This window comes from Bidens hawaiensis, unplaced genomic scaffold (genome assembly GCF_021521415.1).
Source record: "Bidens hawaiensis isolate Kalapana, Puna unplaced genomic scaffold, B.hawaiensis_p1.1 tig00036080_1, whole genome shotgun sequence".
In the NCBI taxonomy this organism is placed as follows: Eukaryota; Viridiplantae; Streptophyta; class Magnoliopsida; order Asterales; family Asteraceae; genus Bidens; species Bidens hawaiensis.
Genome location: NW_027496295.1, coordinates 133,551 through 153,024, shown reverse-complemented (window position 1 = coordinate 153,024; position 19,474 = coordinate 133,551). Strand labels below are relative to the sequence as shown.

At 36.2% G+C, this 19,474-nt stretch overlaps 1 pseudogene across 1 annotated transcript; it reads left to right on the top strand.

Moving 5' to 3' along the window:
- The first annotated feature begins 4,079 nt into the window (after positions 1-4,079).
- Positions 4,080-8,603, top strand: LOC143588165 (lysophospholipid acyltransferase 1-like; annotated as a pseudogene). The gene is made up of 8 exons (XR_013145052.1): positions 4,080-4,414; positions 6,003-6,058; positions 6,665-6,885; positions 6,978-7,384; positions 7,459-7,544; positions 7,628-7,691; positions 8,153-8,262; positions 8,353-8,603. The product of XR_013145052.1 is annotated as a lysophospholipid acyltransferase 1-like (transcript).
- Positions 8,604-19,474: the final 10,871 nt, after the last annotated feature.

The following is a 19,474-nucleotide window of genomic DNA, read 5'->3' as shown; positions in this document are numbered from 1 at the left end:
AGGGTCGAGGAGGTCGGAAGTTGTGTTTCACTTCCTCAGTGGCAAGGATTTCCTAAGGGGTTTTGGTTAAGGCTGTGAAGTTCACAGTCTTCTCTCTGCTTGGAGGTTCCGGCCTTCAGGCCTTCGTTGATCTGAGCTCCTTGGATATTTGTCATAGGGATTGTAGTTCCCTTTCTTTCGGTTGGGGATGTTGTCTCGCCAACTAGGAGCTCTCTTTCTTTGCTCTTTGAAATCAACGGCCTCCTCGCCTCGGATATGAGCTTCAGCTCGTTCGAGAGCTTCTTCAAGGGTTTTCGGTAGGCACTTGTTAAAGTCCCTTGTGAGTTGTTTGAAGGTGATGACGTTCATGAAGCCTACCACCCTCATTTTTTCGTCAGCCCCCACATATTGTAACCCTTCTTTCTTGTACCTTTCGATGAAGTCTCGAAGGCTCTCGTAATCTTTTTTGCTTTATCTGAAAAATGATCGTGGCGTCCTTGACGTACCTTCTTTGTTGTGAGAAGTAAGCCAAGAAGCCCTTTCTCAGATCGTCGAAGCTTCGAATTCTTTGAGCAGGAAGGTCGTTGAACCATATCCTTGCTGATCCAACTAACGTTTGCATGAACATCAAACAACATTCAGCATGGGACCATTTTCACATCTGGCCGCCACAGTGAAGACCTGGAGGTGGTCTTCGGGATCTTCAGTCCTATCATACATTCTTATATGGGGTGGCATCTTGATTTTTGTTTGAAAGCCATAATCGGCGATTTGTTGAGAGAAACAAGATAGGTTACCGGGCTTGTAGGGTTTTGCAAGGTCTTCTTCTTGCCTGGTAACGGGATTATGACTTGATGTTCCTTGGTGAGTACCCAGTGCTTGGTTGATGAGCTGGGTCCAAGGGAAGTGTGCCATAATTTGAGCCATCATCTAAGGCATGAGGTTAAAGCCTTGAAGGCTTTAAGGGTTGCTGCTATTTGGTTTGTTCCCATGGGAGGGCTCATTGCTGCGCTTCGAGCCAAGGGCAAGACCGACATGGCCTGCTCCCAGGTGGTGGCTGTAGGAGGAACACTTGAAGCTGGTGACTGCCATATTTGGTCGAGAGTGGTCTCGTGACCAAGGGGTTGTGAAGTGAACAAAGGGAAAGCCGTTGGGCTTGGTCTCCCATAGGTGTAGGGAGATGGGTTAAAGGGTTGACAGGTTACACTTGGACCAGCTTCAAAAAGAGAAGCACCCGGTCGTGAGCTGGTTAGAGGGGAAGGTAGACGTCCGAGCGACAATGAGGGCTCTGATTCGTCATAATCTAGCCTTATTCTTACCCCATTTTCTCTTTCTTGGCTCACGTGTTGGTTAAGAAGATGTCTTAGTTGCAAGAAATGTCGTGATACCCCTTCCATCGTCAAGTCAACACGTTCCGGGGTGTTCGTGACTCCTGCATGAGGGGAAGGAACTCCGGATCGTGAAGGGGTTGGAGTTCGAAAAGGTGAAAACTCGAGGAACAAAGGTCCCGTCGAAGTTCCTCCCGGAGTGGAAAAAATCGAGGTTGTCGTCGGAGTTTCTTGGCCGGCACTTGGTGTCGGTGTTCTTGACACTTGATTGACTTCTTCGGGAGATTCACCTTCTGACATAGTGATTTTAGTGAAAATAAAGCTACACTACTGGTCTTTAAGATAAAGTAAGCGGCGTAGCCCCACGGTGGGCGCCAACTTGTTGCTACAACAAAGATAAGACCAACGATAGTGAATGGCCTGGTTAGGCTAACAGGCTTCAAGGGTTCCGATTATCCTAACGCAGGTCGTAGTGTCCCTCTACGTTTGCAAAACGTAAAAGGAAGTTCACTAGTTTGTTGTTAGTTGTTATAGTTCACCGAAGATCCAAGACCGAGATGTTTGGAATCGGTTTTTGTATGATGTTCTTGATGAAGCTATGAAGTTATTGAAGTAAGAAAGAAATAAGCTAAGAGCATATTTCTCAAGGAAGAAGAGAATATCATGGAGAGTATGTTATCTGCCTAGATCTTGGTCTGTTTATGTCTGTGGTTATGCCTTTCTTATATAGGAGAAGAGACTTAAGCCTTTCGTCCAGTTGTAACTAAACTAGTTCCCCTCCAGTTTGCCTAGAGAGTTGACCTTTGTGGGCGGGAAGGTTTGGACCGCTGGTCCATAATTAAAATAATAACACTTTGTCTGAGCATGTCCTTTGCTCAGAGGGGACAACGATGTGAACATTGATTTGACATCGTACTATAGCACGTGAGTACTTGCTTACATAAGTTTGGACGGGAAATAAAGTTTTTAACCTTTTTAGCGTTAATGTGTCCGGCCATTTTATTATTTAATTGGGCTACCCCCGTCATCATCCATAATCATAATTTGGAAAGGATGACCATTTGTTATAGGTTGGGACCGTTGGGTCACCTATAAGTTTAAATTATCTGACTTCAACAACCACATTATCTTTTGGGACAATTTTGGTGGATGTGCCTAACTCCTTCACGATTGTGTAGTCCCAACCAACTTGACACATCTTTCAAAATCAGTAACAAGCTACTAATCTTCGCGATGCAACTACCAATACACAAAAAATTAAACAATACACCCCATTTTCCTATCTTAAAATATTTCTTTTCACTAGTTGACAGAAACTTGAATTACCTCGAAGGCATAGCTGACCCACCTTTTGTTGCCTTCCGTCGAAAGCGTACACCACCTCTGCCGACCGTCAAAACCCTCTCTTCTACTATCTCATGCAAATTCCCTCCCCTCCATAAACGTGTGGTAAGAACACCAACTATTATAAGAAAACACCGCACCTTGATTCACAAATCTTCTCCACGTCAACACAACGCATGTCACTACCGTACTATAAGACGAAAAAGCTCTAATAAGTAAAATATTCTTTTGTACTATTTAATAAATTTTGAAAACCAAATTCTCTACTTAAAATCCATCGCATAAGAGTAAGGCTGTAAACGAACCGACAAACACGAACAAGGCCTTGTTCGTGTTCGTTCATTAAGAAAATAATGTGTTCATGAACGGTTCACGAACACTTACCGAACGAGATTTTATGTTCGTGTTCGTTCATTAAGAAAATAATGTGTTCATGAACGGTTTACGAACACTTACCGAACGATATTTTATGTCCGTGTTCGTTCATTAAGAAAATAATGTGTTCATGAACGGTTCACGAACACTTACCGAACGAGATTTTATGTTCGTGTTCATTCATTAAGGAAATTAATGTGTTCACGAACGGTTTACGAACACAAATAAAATCGGCAAGGCCTAGAGATTAAGATCGATGTATTCATCAATGTGAATAATGAAAACATGTAAACGAATTGAACGAACACGAACAAGGGCATGTTCATGTTCGTTCAACTAACTTTAAACAAACACGAACACTTAATCGAACAATTATTTATGTTCATGTTCATTTATTTAAAAAATGAACATTTGTGTTCTTTTAAGTTTGTTTGTTTAAAATCTAAACGAATATAACTAAACAAAGATAAAGAACATATATGAACATAAACAAACATAAACTAATATAACTAAACAAAGATAAAGAACATATATGAACACAAACGAACATAAATGAAAACACTTAAATGAACCCAGATTAACAAATATAAAACTTTAAGTAAATGACTCATTCAAATAATATTTAATTATTTTTTATTAAACAAACATAAATAAACAGACACAAATGAACATAAACGAACGTTCATGAACATAAATGAACGAAAGGAACATGTGTTCATGTTCGTTCGTTTAGTTAAACGAAAACAAACTTTGTGTTCATGTTCGTTCGTTTATTAAATAAACGAACATAAACGAACTTTTCGCCGAACATTTCACGAACAATTCACCGAACGTTCGGTTCGTTTACAGGCCTACATAAGAGGTCGGGGTCAAACCCCACATTATGCAAATATTTTGTAAAAATTTAGAAAAAACAACAATATTAATTTAGAAAAAAATTAAAAATCCTAGTTTTCATACCGCTTTAAACTTTAAAGTACACAATATAGGAAAAACAATAATATTAATTTATGGTTGTCAATATATAAAGAACCAATCAAAGAACTTCACTTCCAGTCCTAGGAAACTCAGAAAACACAAAACGAAAGCATGGAGATGGAATCTATGGCTTCGGCAATCGGAGTATCCGTTCCGGTACTCCGATTCCTTCTCTGCTTCGTCGCCACCATCCCCGTCAGCTTCTTCCACCGCCTCGTCCCCGGCGGCGCCACCGCCAGACACCTCTACGCCGCCCTCACCGGTGCCTTGCTCTCCTATGTTTCCTTCGGGTTCTCCTCGAACTTGCACTTCCTCGTACCTATGCTGGTCAGCTACGCCTCCATGATTGTTTATAGGAAACGTTGCGGCGTCATTTCCTTCGTGTCGGCCATGGGTTACCTCATTGGATGGTAAGTATGCTACCTCTTTAATTCATTACTTAATTAACTTGATGACTTTGTGAAACTAGGGTGGTTAGTCAGGTTCGGGTTGGCGGGTTAATGGGTTGAAATATGTGGCATGAACGAACTGATATTATTATTTGTGTCAACAAGTTCAACCCGAACATGACCCATTTAACCCATTTATCAGAAAAATAAAGACTTAAGAAAAAACAAAATCAATATAATTTAGAGTATGTGCAATATTAATAACCTTCTTTTTTTGTAAAATATTTAAAAAAAAACCTTGAAAATGGATTGGAAATTGCAAATGCATCTTCATAAAAAACAGAAAACGGAAAAAACAAAAATAAGATGCTGTTGTAATAAAAGTTTTTTGAAAATACTTAAGTGGGTTAACGGGTCAACCCAAACCTGCCCCCTTTAAACGGGTCATGTTAGTTGACCCAAAACCTTTTTTATAGGGTTCGGGTCGGGTCAATAATCGCTTCCCCTTGTGCTTGGCATGCATTTAAGTATTACTGTTTTTTTTTCTGCATGAATTTAATTAAAGTTAAGGTTATTATTATCTGTTAAATAATAATTAGTTGTTTAGGAATTTGTTGAATTTAAAATAATTGTGGAAAAGCACAGAGTTAGTTACTAACTTTATTCTGGTTTTAATGGTCAATTCAAGTGAAAACACATTAATTTCTAACCTAGTATCATTCAGTATTTGTCCTTTTGCCTATGTGGAACTCATAAAATGGAAACTCACAACTTTGGGGTGACCAGATATCTGTGGACCGTACAACCTAAGATTTGCCTAAGGTGCTACACATATACATAGGCTTGTATACAATTGAACATAAACATTAAATGAACGGATTTTTCTTATTCGTGTTCTTTAGTTAAGAAAATGAACTTGTTCATGTTCTTTCATTAACAGTATAAATGAACATGAATGGTTCACAAACGTAAACGAATGAACATAATTGAGCTAAAAACTAGTTAAAAGCAAATCTGAAGAACAATGTATTGGGCTTAAAAAGTTACTAAAACTACACTAAAATGTTATGGGGAAACAAAGGAAAAGAATGTATTAAGTTATTAACAAATGAACTTAAGCAATTTTAAAGTAACAAACATAAATGAATGCAAACGAACGTACATAAACAGATTTAAATGAACAAAAATACACGAACGTTTATGAACATAAATGAATGAACATGACAAGTGTTCATGTTCGTTCGTTTAACCAAATGAACAAAATTTTTGTTCATGCCCTTTCGTTACTACACGAACTTCCTACCAAACGGCTCATTGAACTTCCGTTTCATTTACATGCCTACATATACATTTCGAAGGGGTTGGCTGATCATATCATGTATGCTAAATGTATCCCTAGTGTAAAGTAGAGAGACAACCCATTCTGAATTATGATCATTTTGTGCGATCTTGGAAAGTCAAATGTTTTCTGGATTTGTAAGTTTTTGTTCAAAATGAAGATTAAGATTTTAGGATCTATGTTTTGTTTTTCTTTCGAGTCTAGGAATGCTCTTTTCTTTTTAAAAATAATAATCTGTAATCGGGAAACTAACTGCTAGTAAACGTGTAGCCATGTATACTATATGAGTGGAGACGCATGGAAGGAAGGAGGCATTGATGCTACAGGTAATTACTCTCATACTTATTAATTATCATATTTCATGCGTAATTCAGAGTATTCTTGTTTAAATTAAGGGTTAATGGCGTGACAAGTCATCGGGCTTTCAGTATTTTACGTCTGTAGTTTTAAGTTTTAACTAACCTTGTCTTAACTAGAGGTTGCAATTTCCAACTATTTGACTATGAATGTGCTAGTTTGGGTTTCGTTTGATTCTTAACGGATCAAATGGACCACACTAATCAAACGATTGGATATTACCATAAATGTATTTTTAATGCTTACAACCTCCTAAATTGTTCAGTTTTAATAAGTTAAAGTGTTATAATCCTAACAAAGTTCATATAATTTCATTAAGCACATTAAGTTATAAAACAAATGGAATAGGCTGTTTCCAAGTCACCTGTTTGACCAGTTTTGACTCGTACTAAAATAGCCCATTGATTTTTGCATGAAACAAGGAGCACCATGAGTATAAACATAAAAATAAATTAAAATATTGAGATTCAAATACAGTTTCTAACATTTTGAAGATCAAACATATGTTTGCATCATTTCTTATCCGATAAACACTCGTTTTTATGCAACTAATTTACATATAATGTTTTATACAGGATCTCTTATGGTGATAACATTGAAAGTTATTTCATGTGTGATTAATTATAATGACGGGTTATTAAAAGAGGAAGATCTTCGTGAGTCCCAAAAGAAAAATCGTTTACTTAAGTTGCCATCTTTAATCGAGTATATCGGATATTGTTTATGCTGCGGTAGTCATTTCGCTGGCCCGGTTTATGAAGTCAAAGATTACTTGGATTGGACCGAAAGAAAGGGGGTAATAATTAATATAAGATATAACCCTGTTTTATACTCTCTTTTTTTGCTATAATTAATAATCTAACAAAAAACATACTATTAATATTTCAGATTTGGGCAAAATCTGAAAAAGGTACACCATCACCACTCGTGCCCACACTAAAAGCTCTACTTCAAGCGGGCTTCTGTATGGGCTTGTACCTATATCTTGTGCCAAGTCATCCACTTTCACGATTCAGTGAGCCCGTATATCAAGAATGGGGATTTGTGAAGCGTTTGAGTTATCAATACATGGCGGGCTTTACGGCCCGTTGGAAATATTATTTCATTTGGTCCATTTCAGAAGCTTCTATTATTATTTCGGGCTTCGGGTTTAGTGGCTGGACCGATTCTTCCCCCCCCTAAGGCCCGTTGGGACCGTGCAAAAAATGTTGATGTTTTGGGTGTCGAGTTTGCAAAGAGTTCGGTTGAGTTACCGCTCGTGTGGAATATCCAAGTCAGCACATGGCTTCGTCATTGTGAGTAATTAACTAATTTGTTTTGTTATGTTTTTACAGTATGTTATATATTAATTTTTTTTATGTGTTATTAGATGTTTATGACCGACTAGTCCAAAAAGGAAAGAAGCCCGGGTTTTTCCAATTGCTAGCAACACAGACGGTTAGCGCTGTCTGGCATGTAAGTTTAAAGTTAAATTTATTTTTTATCAATTAATTTATTATGATTTTAACAAATCTGAAGTGAGTTTATTATAATGACAGGGATTATATCCAGGATACATGATATTCTTTGTTCAGTCTGCTTTGATGATAGCCGGGTCAAGAGGTAATAATGGAGTCAACCAGTGTCAATCGTGTCGGTTGGCAGGTTGATGAGTTGAGTTGTCCAACCCGAACACAGCCCGTATTTTTATTTGTGTCAGAAACATCGACCCTAATCCGTACACATTTAAAATTCTGTAACCCAAACACAACCTGTTTAATCCGATAGCCTAAGCATGTCAAATAGGTTGGCGGGTAAAAATAAGCTGTAAATGTGTTACTCGGGTTGGTGGGCTGTAAACAACGGGTTAGTGGGTTGACTATTATAACTAAACAAGTTGGCGGGTTGACTTGTTTAGTTAAACGGGCTAAACAGGTTTTGTCAAATCAAGACCCATTTAATTGAACAGGTCAACCTGAACACAACCTGTTTTTAACGGGTTAGACACGCCAACCCAAAATCTGGTTATTTCAAATGAATGCCACTTCATTTTCTTACAATTATTCTTATTTGTCTACGAGCAGCCATTTACAGATGGCAGCAGGCGGCCCCACCAATCGTGAAGAAGATATTAATGCTCATGAACTTCGCTTACACGCTTCTTGTTCTAAACTACTCATGCGTCGGTTTTATGGTTAGTCTGAATTTCAGTTTATTTGTATTACTTTTATTATATATCCAAAATCCAGACTGTTAAAATTCGAGCCGGGCTTTTATGTCACAGGTATTAAGCCTAAACGAAACACTCGCTGCATATGGAAGCGTATACTACATTGGAACCATCATCCCAATAGTTTTGATCCTCCTTGGTAACATAATCAAGCCCAAACCAGCTCGATCCAAAGCCCGGAAAGAACAATGAGCTTATTATTGTTGATCATTTTTTTTCCTTATTTTTGTTTTAGTTATCATGTAACGTTGTCACAATTTTGTTATGTGTACTGTATGATAATTAAAGATCATCATTATGAAACATATGTCATGTCGTCTCTTTCCTTTCGGCATGTTAAGTTCTTTCCCGGGGGGGCATTATTGTTTGACAAGGGGGGTGCACCCGACCGGTTATATGTGGCTCGTGGTCTGCTGGGGAGGCACATTCCCAAAATAAAAGGTGACTGGTTTGAAAACTTGTAGGGTCTTTATTCCTTGCTTATTTTTGGTCTTTTGGTTGCACTTATTATTATTATTAGTATTGAAGAAGGCAGCTGGAATACTGTGACCCAAATTATTGAGAAAATGCCATTTTTTTGGTCTCACTTCATTATGGGCAACAACCATCATGGTGTGGTTATATAGCCTGTTTTCATATCTTTTATGAGTTGTTAAGAGTTAAGACTACTTAAATCAAATATTTAGAGGTGCTAATATTGTTTTGAATCAATTGATTTGAGTTATTTGGTGCTTTTAAATCTCAACTTCGTTTTTTCTTTTTTAAACGAGCAACAAATTTTTTATTAAAACTATAGCAAGATGCTAGAAGTCACCAATTACAACCACCAAAAATGAAACGTGGACCAAAAAGAACACACCCAACCACCTATAACAAAACAAAAGGGCAACATACACCGAAAAGATTACAACACCCGAAAACTACACCAATCCTCCCAAGTTAACCTAACTGTCTTTGACCTATGTTTAACCCAAAGAAAGCCAAGCATTTTTATCTCTTTCAACAAACTATGTAGTTGTATCGGTGCCTCTTTATGTATTAACGCATTCTGCCTCTTCCAAAGACCCCATATCGTAATCAAGCAAACCACATGAAAAGCTTTAGCATTTTTTTAGTAAACATCAAAAACTTACATAACTCAACAAATTCGGAACACTAAAAGCATAAATAGAAGGTCTAATGCATGACCTTTTGTTAAATGAGCAAAATCATCTAAACTTAATGCATAATGCATGTAACCTTTTGAAATTATGCTTTTTAAAGATTTAGAAAATTGGTTTTTATTGGTCCCAACTATCGTCTTTTGGTCACTGTCGGTCCCAACTAACGAATTGGCTGCTGACGGTATCAACTATTGACGTATTTGTTCCTAACAGTCCACGACTAACAGAGTTCTAGCGTCGTTAGTTTCAGGTCGCCGGAAAAACATTTTTTTGCCTGAAAACACATAATTTTTCCCGAAAAATCAACAATTTTGTCTCAAACATCATGGTAGCTTTGTATCGTACATTTAGGAACCTTTTTCTAGTAAAAGCCTCAATTATTGAGGTCGCCAGAACCTTGGAACTATCGTCGGAATCAGTTGATGGTGCTTAAGTGATGGTGGTTGGTTGGCGGTGAGTCAATTGGTGGTGACGGCGGTGTTCAGGTGGTGTTTTCCGGCAAAAATTGACTTTCCCGGTCACAAATGTTTTTCGGCTCACTGAAACTAACGACGTTAGGATTCTGTTAGCCGCGGACCGTTAGAAACAAATTCATTAAAAGTTGGGACCATCAGTAACCAATTCGTTAGTTGAGACCAACAATAACTAAAAAGGTAATAGTTGTGACCAATAAAAATCAATTTTTCTAAAAATTTAGATTGTAATAATATAATATCAGGACGATTCAACTCATTTTTTCCAAGATTTTTATACTAGGCTTTGTTAATAATAAATTAAATATTTAGTATTAGGTTTGTCATCTTGCCAATAAAAAAATATAAACTTCAAAAACCTTTTTTTGAAAGATATCACATGTAACATTGATAAGGTAATGAATGTTAAAGAAATGAGTATACAAAGACGAAAGAAAATGATTTATGGTGCTTCTCTGTCACACTTGATGTTGCTCATAATTCTTTTGCTCCTTTTCGGTTATAAAAATATTTGTTACAATTATTACAAATATTTTAGAGCTTTTTTTCAAATGTAATGAGCACGGTCATGTGATTATAATTTGCAGATTTACTTAAAAAATCTATATCGACAAAAAAGAAAAGTTGTTATTGGACCAGAGAAACCAACATTGCATGTGTTGGTTGATCCGTACACAACCCTTTAACCTTGCTAATCTTGCAAAATTAACTAATTTTGTTAACTAATTAAATATTAGGCGCCTTTGGTTTGGAAGTAGGGATGAGATTAATACCGTACGGTACCGAATTTTTTAAAATAACAAATATCATAGTTACTCTATCGGTACGATATTGGTATGATACTGGTACTCGCTACAAAATATTCATCTCTATATGGTATGGGTACCATGCTGGTAGAGATAATACCGATATCAAATTTATGGAAAAGTGGACACCAAAGATTCGGTACGTACCGGTTTTTCGTAGTGTGAAGGAGCCGGTACCAGATGACAGATGTTCATCCCTATTTGGAAGTATCCTATTAAATGCATCTTTTAACAATACAGTTTGTTTGAAAACCAAAGAGATCAAAGGTTTCATGATACCTAAAAGAAGTTGCTTTCATAATGATGGTCAAAATCGAGTTCGGGTTTGGATTTGGATTTGGGTTTTTGTAATGAAGCAATTATTGTAGGTTAGGTCTCATTCTTGTTCGACTGTATATATGGTCCCATAGCCTAGAATCAATTGTAAACCCACATGTAGTGTTCCTCCTTACTCTATATAATGATCTACCATTTTCTTCACCAAAAGTCACCATTTTGGGGTGCCAATCATACACCTTCAATTCAATTTCTTCATAAATTATCTTCAATAATAATAATAATAATAATAATAATAATAATAATAATAATAATAATAATAATAAAGATCATTAATGTTCTTTAGTAATTTGAATGACCTAAGGAACTATACTATATATAAGTTATTATGCACAAGATGTTTTTAGTATGCAAAGTGTATAAAGAAGATAATTAATGTTTTTATATGCCTCAATGTAGATCCGTGCCATAGTAATCACGTACAAAATTATGCGACGCATATAAATCATTGCACAATTTATATAAAATATGCATATTCGCTAACGCTCTTCTTTTAATAAAACTTTATAATAATATTACATTCAAATTAAAGATGACTAAATTCTCGATTTAAAAAAAATGATAGAACTAAATAAAAATCAATAATACTTTTCTTAGTTCGCCTCTCCTATCCATTAAAATAGCCAAATAATTATAGGTGCACAAGTCATTTAAAACTCAAAATCTGTGTAGGTTGAAACTAGTTCTGTTTGATCAATAAAAATAAAAATCGGTTTATTATCGGTTTCAGTTCGGGTTAAAACCGGTTTCTTGACCATGTTATGGTTGGTTTCGGTAGAGTTTTGACCGGTTTTGCTCTGTTTTGGCCGGTTTCGGTTCAGTTAAGCACTTTGGAACCGATTTTGGTGGAGAAAAATACAAACAGACGGTTCCGAACATGTGGTTTCAATCGGTTCCAAACCGGTTTCTATATAATTAGTTTCAAACCGGTTTAATTTTCAAGCCGATTTGATTAACTGGTTTATTTGCCCATCTCGCTCATTAAATTCCTTAAATCAACTTAAATTAAAGAAAATAACCATTTATTTTTCCGATATTAAGATAAGATTAATGTTTTAAAATATAAAATGTTATCTTTTCATTTGTCTTTATTTAATTTCAATATATGAAAACGTAGTTTGGTTGTTCATTCTAAAAGTTTCATTTTCATGAATATAATTTACTATTGATGTAATTATTGGCATAATCTTTTAAAAGAGTAATTTGAGTATAGATTTTTCATATTCTTCTACAATTCAGAGTTTACTCACATATCAAGTAGGTTCAAAGACATATTCGAAAACATTTTGATCGCCGATCAGAATGGTTTGTCGGTTCCGAACAGCTAGAGTGGTTGAACCACCAAGATAGCAATTACAACCCAAGAAGTAATATCCACTTGGCCGTGACTTGAAAAAAAAACATATATGGTAGAATCATAACCCTTGAATACTACCCGAAAAGAAATATATACATTTCTCTTATACACTATAGGGATGGTGAGACGGGATATCTTTTACATCTCAATGGGCCTATAATTGAAGAGATCTCAATGTTTTTCATACGAAAGTTTTACAAAAATGGAAAATTCCCCATCTTTAAATGCGGTTAGAACTATTGATTTACGAATTATGAGCATAAAATTTCCAAACGACTGATAAAAAGGTGGGCATACCCCCACCCCAATCTCTCTCTCAAGTAGGTAGTTCAAATCACTCGTATTGATAAGATATTTATTTGCAACCAACTCTATATAAACATAACGCCATGCTTGCGTGCGCACATATAATGTACTTATGTGTGAACTCTTGGGTGGGCAAAAGTGAAATTGCACTAATTTTGACATTATTTTACTAATACGTGAAAATAACGTTAAAAGGGCGGAAGGTTAATCATGCATCGTGTGGTGGTGTTGATAGCCGAAAGACAATGGTACATGCACCAATCATCCGGTGTCCCGATGATTGAGTGCTGTGTCTTATGTCCAAGGCTTGATGCAAAACTACTATCGAGACGGGGGTCTCACCGAATGTACATCTCTATCCCTAGGGGGTAGAGGTAAGGCTGCCTACATCTTACCCTCCTCAGACCCTACTTAACGTTGTTATTGATGGGATATACTGAGTACGACGACGACGACGACGATGATGATGATGATGATGAACTCTATATAAACATAGTGGTTATACGTGAAAATATGGCACTCCATACCGGGGATCCAAAAGTTTATAAAACGTTACATGTGTAGGTAAATTATACAAATTTAAAATAATACATAAATAAATTGGTATGATTTTTATTCTATCTATACTATATATAATATATGAGATAGGGGTAAATTTAAACACTTGATTTTAAGAGTTTTATAACTTCTAGTGCATAAAATCAATGTTATTGAGACTGGACCGGACGGGATTCGGTCACCGACCGGTCCAGTTCTATACAATTCGCTCAGCTCCTAGGGTTCCAGCCGGTCCGAACCAGTTTGGCCAGTCAGACCGGTTGAACCGGCAGGCCGTCTGGTTCGGTTTCCGGTCCGGTTATAAAAACATAGCATAAAATACATGTGTGGAAAAAGTGTAAACTTTTCTTTTAAACATAATTCTCCATACTTACAAGTTCGAAGTTTGTCCTCATTATAACCATATCATGGTTCTAATTTGAATTTTAAACAATTTCCCACCCACGATTTTTGAACAACTATAACTTTTTATACGTTAATATTTTTGTAATAAAATTACATCATAAAAACGAGATTTTATTCTCTTTAGTTTGAGTATAATATTATTATATTTTTTTCAATTTAAAGAAATAATATGTAACGTAGGGGTGTCAATGCCAATTTTGATGGTTAGTGCCGATTTTTTTTGTCCAAAACAAAAACTAAACCATTGAAAATGGAAACCAAACCATTACTAACAGTTGCGTTCGGTTTAGTTTCACAGTTTAAATATTGATAATAAATTTTATTTAAAATGATTATTAATTTAATTATGCCATTAATTCTAACTAAGTATCAACAAAATATGACACTTGAGAGAATTATAACATGAAGAACAACAATTTTAGCTGCATAAATGGTTAAACATTAATGGAAGACTTATAAGGCGAAATAAGAATAAAGATAACAAAAACTCATACTGAAATTAAGCTAATTTAAAGTTGTAATAGTCAAGTTTTCTTGTATTAAAAAAATACCTTGTTTATTTATATTTTAACAATATTTCATATATATAACTGATGTATATAAAAATATACATCTTTTTAGCATCAAATAATCTCTAAAAACTGCAACTTCTATCGTATAATATAGTTAAAATAACTACTTATCATGTTAAAATGTATTTTCAGGTGAATCCAAGCCTCAAACGAAGAAACGAATGAAAAACCAAAGAAAACAGCAGAACATAGGGCTGTGCTTTAGGAAACATGGGGCTGTGCTTTCAGGAAACATGGGGCTATGCTTTTGGAAACACGGGGCTGTGCTTTCAGGAAACATGGGGCTATGCTTTTGGAAACATGGGGCTGTGCTTTCAGGAAACACGGGGATGTGCTTTTGGAAGCACGGGGCCGTGCTTACCTTTCAGAAACGACAAAAAGAATTAGCACATGTCACTAAAAAGCACGGGGGCGTGCCTCAGGAAGCAGGGGGCCGTGCTTACCTTTCAGAAACGACAAAAAGAATTAGCACATGTCACTAAAAAGCACGGAGGCGTGCCTCAGGAAGCACGGGGCTGTGCTTACCTTTCAGAAAAGACAAAACAAATCTGGCACATGTCATAAAAATGCACGGGGGCGTGCCCATCAAGCACGGGGCCGTGCCTCACACTCCAGATTGCCTATAAATAGCGGCTCATGTTGCACTCATTTGGGGTGCCTTGAAAAGAGTTTTATCCGGTTTTCTCTTATAAAAACACACACTAATACTCACAAAGAAGATTTAGTGAAGAGTTTGAAGGCTTGGAGATCATCACCTTCAACCATCATCATCAACCATCATCACCATCATTAAGAAGGAAGATTCATCTACATTTGGTTAGATCATTCCAAGTTTAATCATGTATTTGTTATCATCATTCATCTTAATGTTTATCATTATGCTCATTATGAGCTAAACTCCATTTACCATCTAAAATCTATGAAGAAGCTTTGTTTTACTTGATGATTATATAAAACATGTGGTTTAGTTTGGTAAATTACATGGTTATCTTACAATTATCTTTTGATGAGAAATGTTTCACCATCTTAAAATACTAATTCAAAGTTGGTGATTGTCAATTATATTGGCAATCGTTCATGATCGATTCATGTTCTTGAAAGATAGAAATACAATGATACATTATCGAAATATGGATCCTTATATTGTACTTAGAAATGATGAGATATAAGTTATGATGTATTTCTCTAAGTTTTGGTAATCCGAAAATGGCTTTGCTTAGGATATCATGCTAGTTAAAGAAATCATATGTTAACGGAATGTGTAATTATAACCTACATAAATCAACCAAGGGGAGGTTGTGTGAGTTAATTACAACCACTCGAAGTTGTTAGGATTGGTGTTTGAGAAATCGAAGTCAATTCTAATAATTCTACTTTACCAACTACTTGTCTACTTAAATTGACATTCTCGGGGTAGCATGCTATTAAGCATAGGATGGACTTGAAAATATGCATGCTATTATTCATTATATCATAGAATGTGTTCACTCAAAAATGAGGATCATAATTCTATCATATATTATTAGGACAAGTCTATCACATGTTTAACTATTAATCATCAAGGAACAATGGAGTGGATTCTAGATATTAGATGGTAACCTTCGCATAATTGAATAACTCGTTTAGAATTTCTTGTCTTGGTCACCTATATATTATATATAAGTATTTATATTTTATAAAAGTTCAAAAATTAACCCCAAAATGATTAAAACCTCCGATTAAAGTAAAGCAACGATTTATTATTAGAAACCTTTGTGTCCGCGGATCGATACTTGGTTCTAACCAATACTATTCTACATATACGATATATACACTTGCCTATTTTGTGTGTGTTAGTCTTTGTAGAAATCACTTTTATAAATTTAAAACACGATCTTGTGCAAAAGCAAATCATCCAATCCTTCTATATTTTATACGACACGCACACACGCATCAATAACAAAACATATCTAATAATAAATAATTAAAAAGATTCAAATGCATTCAACATTTACAATATGGTATGGTTTCATATATAGCTGGTTTTCGGTATACCAAACGATTTGCTATGGTTTGAAATTTTTGAAACCAATCAAGCGACCGAAAGTAAAAAAAACTAACCGTGGAACCAAACTGATGACCGATTTAAATTGTTTCAAGGCTTTAAACTGAACCATGAACACTCATAATTGTTATGCGATTAACAGTGCCTGCATTCGAATACCCGCCGTATCACGTGGAAACCTGTCTAGTTATATGCAAAACCTATGAAGTTTTAAAAATGTAAATTAACAATAAACATATTAAGCAATTGTTTTGATCTTACAATAATTTGGCCCGTTCACTCTAACCGGTTTTTGGCTAACTAGTATTTACATCTCTACTTCTCTAGTGACACTTGTGGATTAACAATTGGCGTCCGTCTTTGGAATTTGATTAACTCTCATCAATTATCTATTAGATATATAGATGGATATTATAAAAATGAGCATCGAATGTTATAATGCATAAACTTTCTTTTTAGGAGCGACTTCTTTATATTGGGATTTTAAGTGTCCTTAGAAATATCTAATCAGTCGAAGCCATGACATGCAATAGATCTGTGATTAGTCTTAGATGTCCCACTCGGGTTCAGTTACGAATAAGCAAGAAACACAGATTTCAACCATAGGGTGTTAGACCATGTGTAGTCATAACTTTCTACATGTGGATATTTTGTGTCATGTGGTGTCCAGTTAGCCTTTTCAAATTTTGCAAAAAGAGGGTGTAGTTATAGCTCTCCACCCTTGGACATTTTGCGCCATGTGGCGCCCAGTCACCTTTACATATTTTTGTTTTTTTATTAAAAGTAAACAAATAATAATAATATTTTATTAAATAAATATTACATTAAAATAAAAACAAAAACTACTTATCTCCATCGTAACCGTCGTCGTCTTCCTCATCGATCTCGTCTTCGTATTCATCGTTGCCCTCGTTTTGGTTTTCATCTTCACCTGGCAAACGCCGATTCATTTAAAGATGTTGGACCAAATCCCCTTTAAGTGCATCATGTATTTCTCTTGACCGCAAGAAATACGCGTTTTGAAGTCTTTGCTCCATACTTGCTGGAGTTCGTGGTGGATCCGAGTCCGGTATGAAAGTTGGACATATTGCTCTTCCCTCGTCTTTGATGATCATGTTATGCATTATGATACACTCATACGTAGCACTTTTCATTCTTTCCAAAGACCATAGACGACAAGGATTTTTAACAAAATGTCAGCGTTGTTGAAGAACCCCAAAACACCTCTCGGTATCCTTTCTCACAGACTCCTGTACTTTCTTAAAATACTGTCTTTTTTCATCCAACGGGTCTCTAAATGTTTTCATGATAATCGCATACTCTGGATATATGCCATCGCCCAGATGATACCTATGATTGTAGAAGTTATCGTTAGCCCAAAACGAAGCGACATGAACGGTCTCAGAGATGTAACTCTCCAACACAGGCGACTGTTCTAAGACGGTTATGTCATTGTTGGAACTGGGAGCACCAAAGAATGCCGATCAAATCCAAATGCCGTATGAAGCAATCGCTTGAAGGCTGACCGTTGGTCCCTTTTGTTTACCTTGTGTGTATTGACATCGCTATGCAGTTGGACAATTAGCCCATTCCCAATGCATACAATCTGCACTCCTGATCATGCCGGGTAAACCATGCACCCTTGCATGCGCCTTGTAAAGACGTTGTAGATCGTTTCAGTTGGGCTCTCTTAGATAATGTGGTCCATATAGTTTTAATAATCCTATATTTTATACAATTTGTAAAATAATTAATTAAAGTAAACAAGTGATATAATTATTTAAAAAAAATGAAATGTACCGTAACAAAAATAATCCAAGGTGTCCCGAGTTGTTTTATCGGCCAACTTTAAATACTCGTCGTTGATGTCGGTCGTGTTTCCGTAGGCGAGCACGCATATGGCTGCCGTAACCTTCTGAATAACTGTGAATCCTAGAGTCCCCCAACCATCCAGTTTTTGCTTAAAGTAATCAAGCTCACGCTCCAAATCATTGGTGATGTGCATAAATGAATTTTTAGACATCCGAAAGCGACGCCTAAAAGTCTTCGGGTTCTTATATCTCGGCGAGTCGTTGAAGTAATCCACCATCAACCGGTCGTTGGCTTCGATACGGCCTCGTTCGATATATGTTCTTTTTGAAACAAGGGGCGGAGGAGAGCTAATAGAATTCATATAAGTTGTCGTGAGCACAATAGCTATCGTAACCGCCTCTTCCTCCGCCTCGTCTTTGGCTTGACGGTTGGGCCTAAAAAATTGGTTTTATATAGAAGTGGGAGAATCCATAGATTAGGTTTTGTAGGGAATTTTGTGTGAGGAAATATAGAGTTAGGTTTAATAAATTTGGTGAGTTTTGATTGAGGATGAAGATTATATATAAAAAAATTGTTTTTTTTAACGGTAATGTGGCCGTTAGGAACGGTCAAATGGAGAATGTTTTAAAAGTTTGTGTCAAGCTAGCGTTTTGTAAAAATAAAGCCCATGGGGGCAGGGCGTTGGTGCTGTGCCCTCGACGTTTTAAGCCCTAAACGCCGCAACTTTCCTGAGTACGGATGGTTTTAAAGAGATTCATACCCACTGAAAAGCTTTGAACTTGATGAAATAGAAGAAACCTCACTAATCGGTACATTCTATTTGAATTGTTTAAATGGCTTTGCTATATTCAAAACTAGTGTTTTTCCCCGCGCGTTGCGCCGGGCAGGACGGTAAAATCCAGACGATGGTAAAATACAAGCGTTGATGCTGTACGTCGAAGCGAATTCGTTCGGTTTTAGTTACGTTGTTTATTGTACCATAACTAAAACAAAAAAATTATAGAAATTGGCGTAGACCAATGGCGTGACGTTGGTCAGCAAAACTCGATCATCAGTAAACCAACCGTTATCGATCTCGGACGTTGAGGCGGTGAATCTACACAAATCCGGTTGGTTTACTAATGATCTAGTTTTGCTGACCAACGCCACACCATTGTTCTACCCCAATTTCTATAGTTTTCTTGTATATTTTTGTTTTAGTTATGGTACAATAACACACGTAACCAAAACCGAACGAATACACAAATTCGGCCGATTACGTCATGTTTGTTATGGTATTGGAACTAAACAAACAGACGCAGCATCTGGTCGTTTTCGTTACGGTACCAGAACTAAAACAAAGCG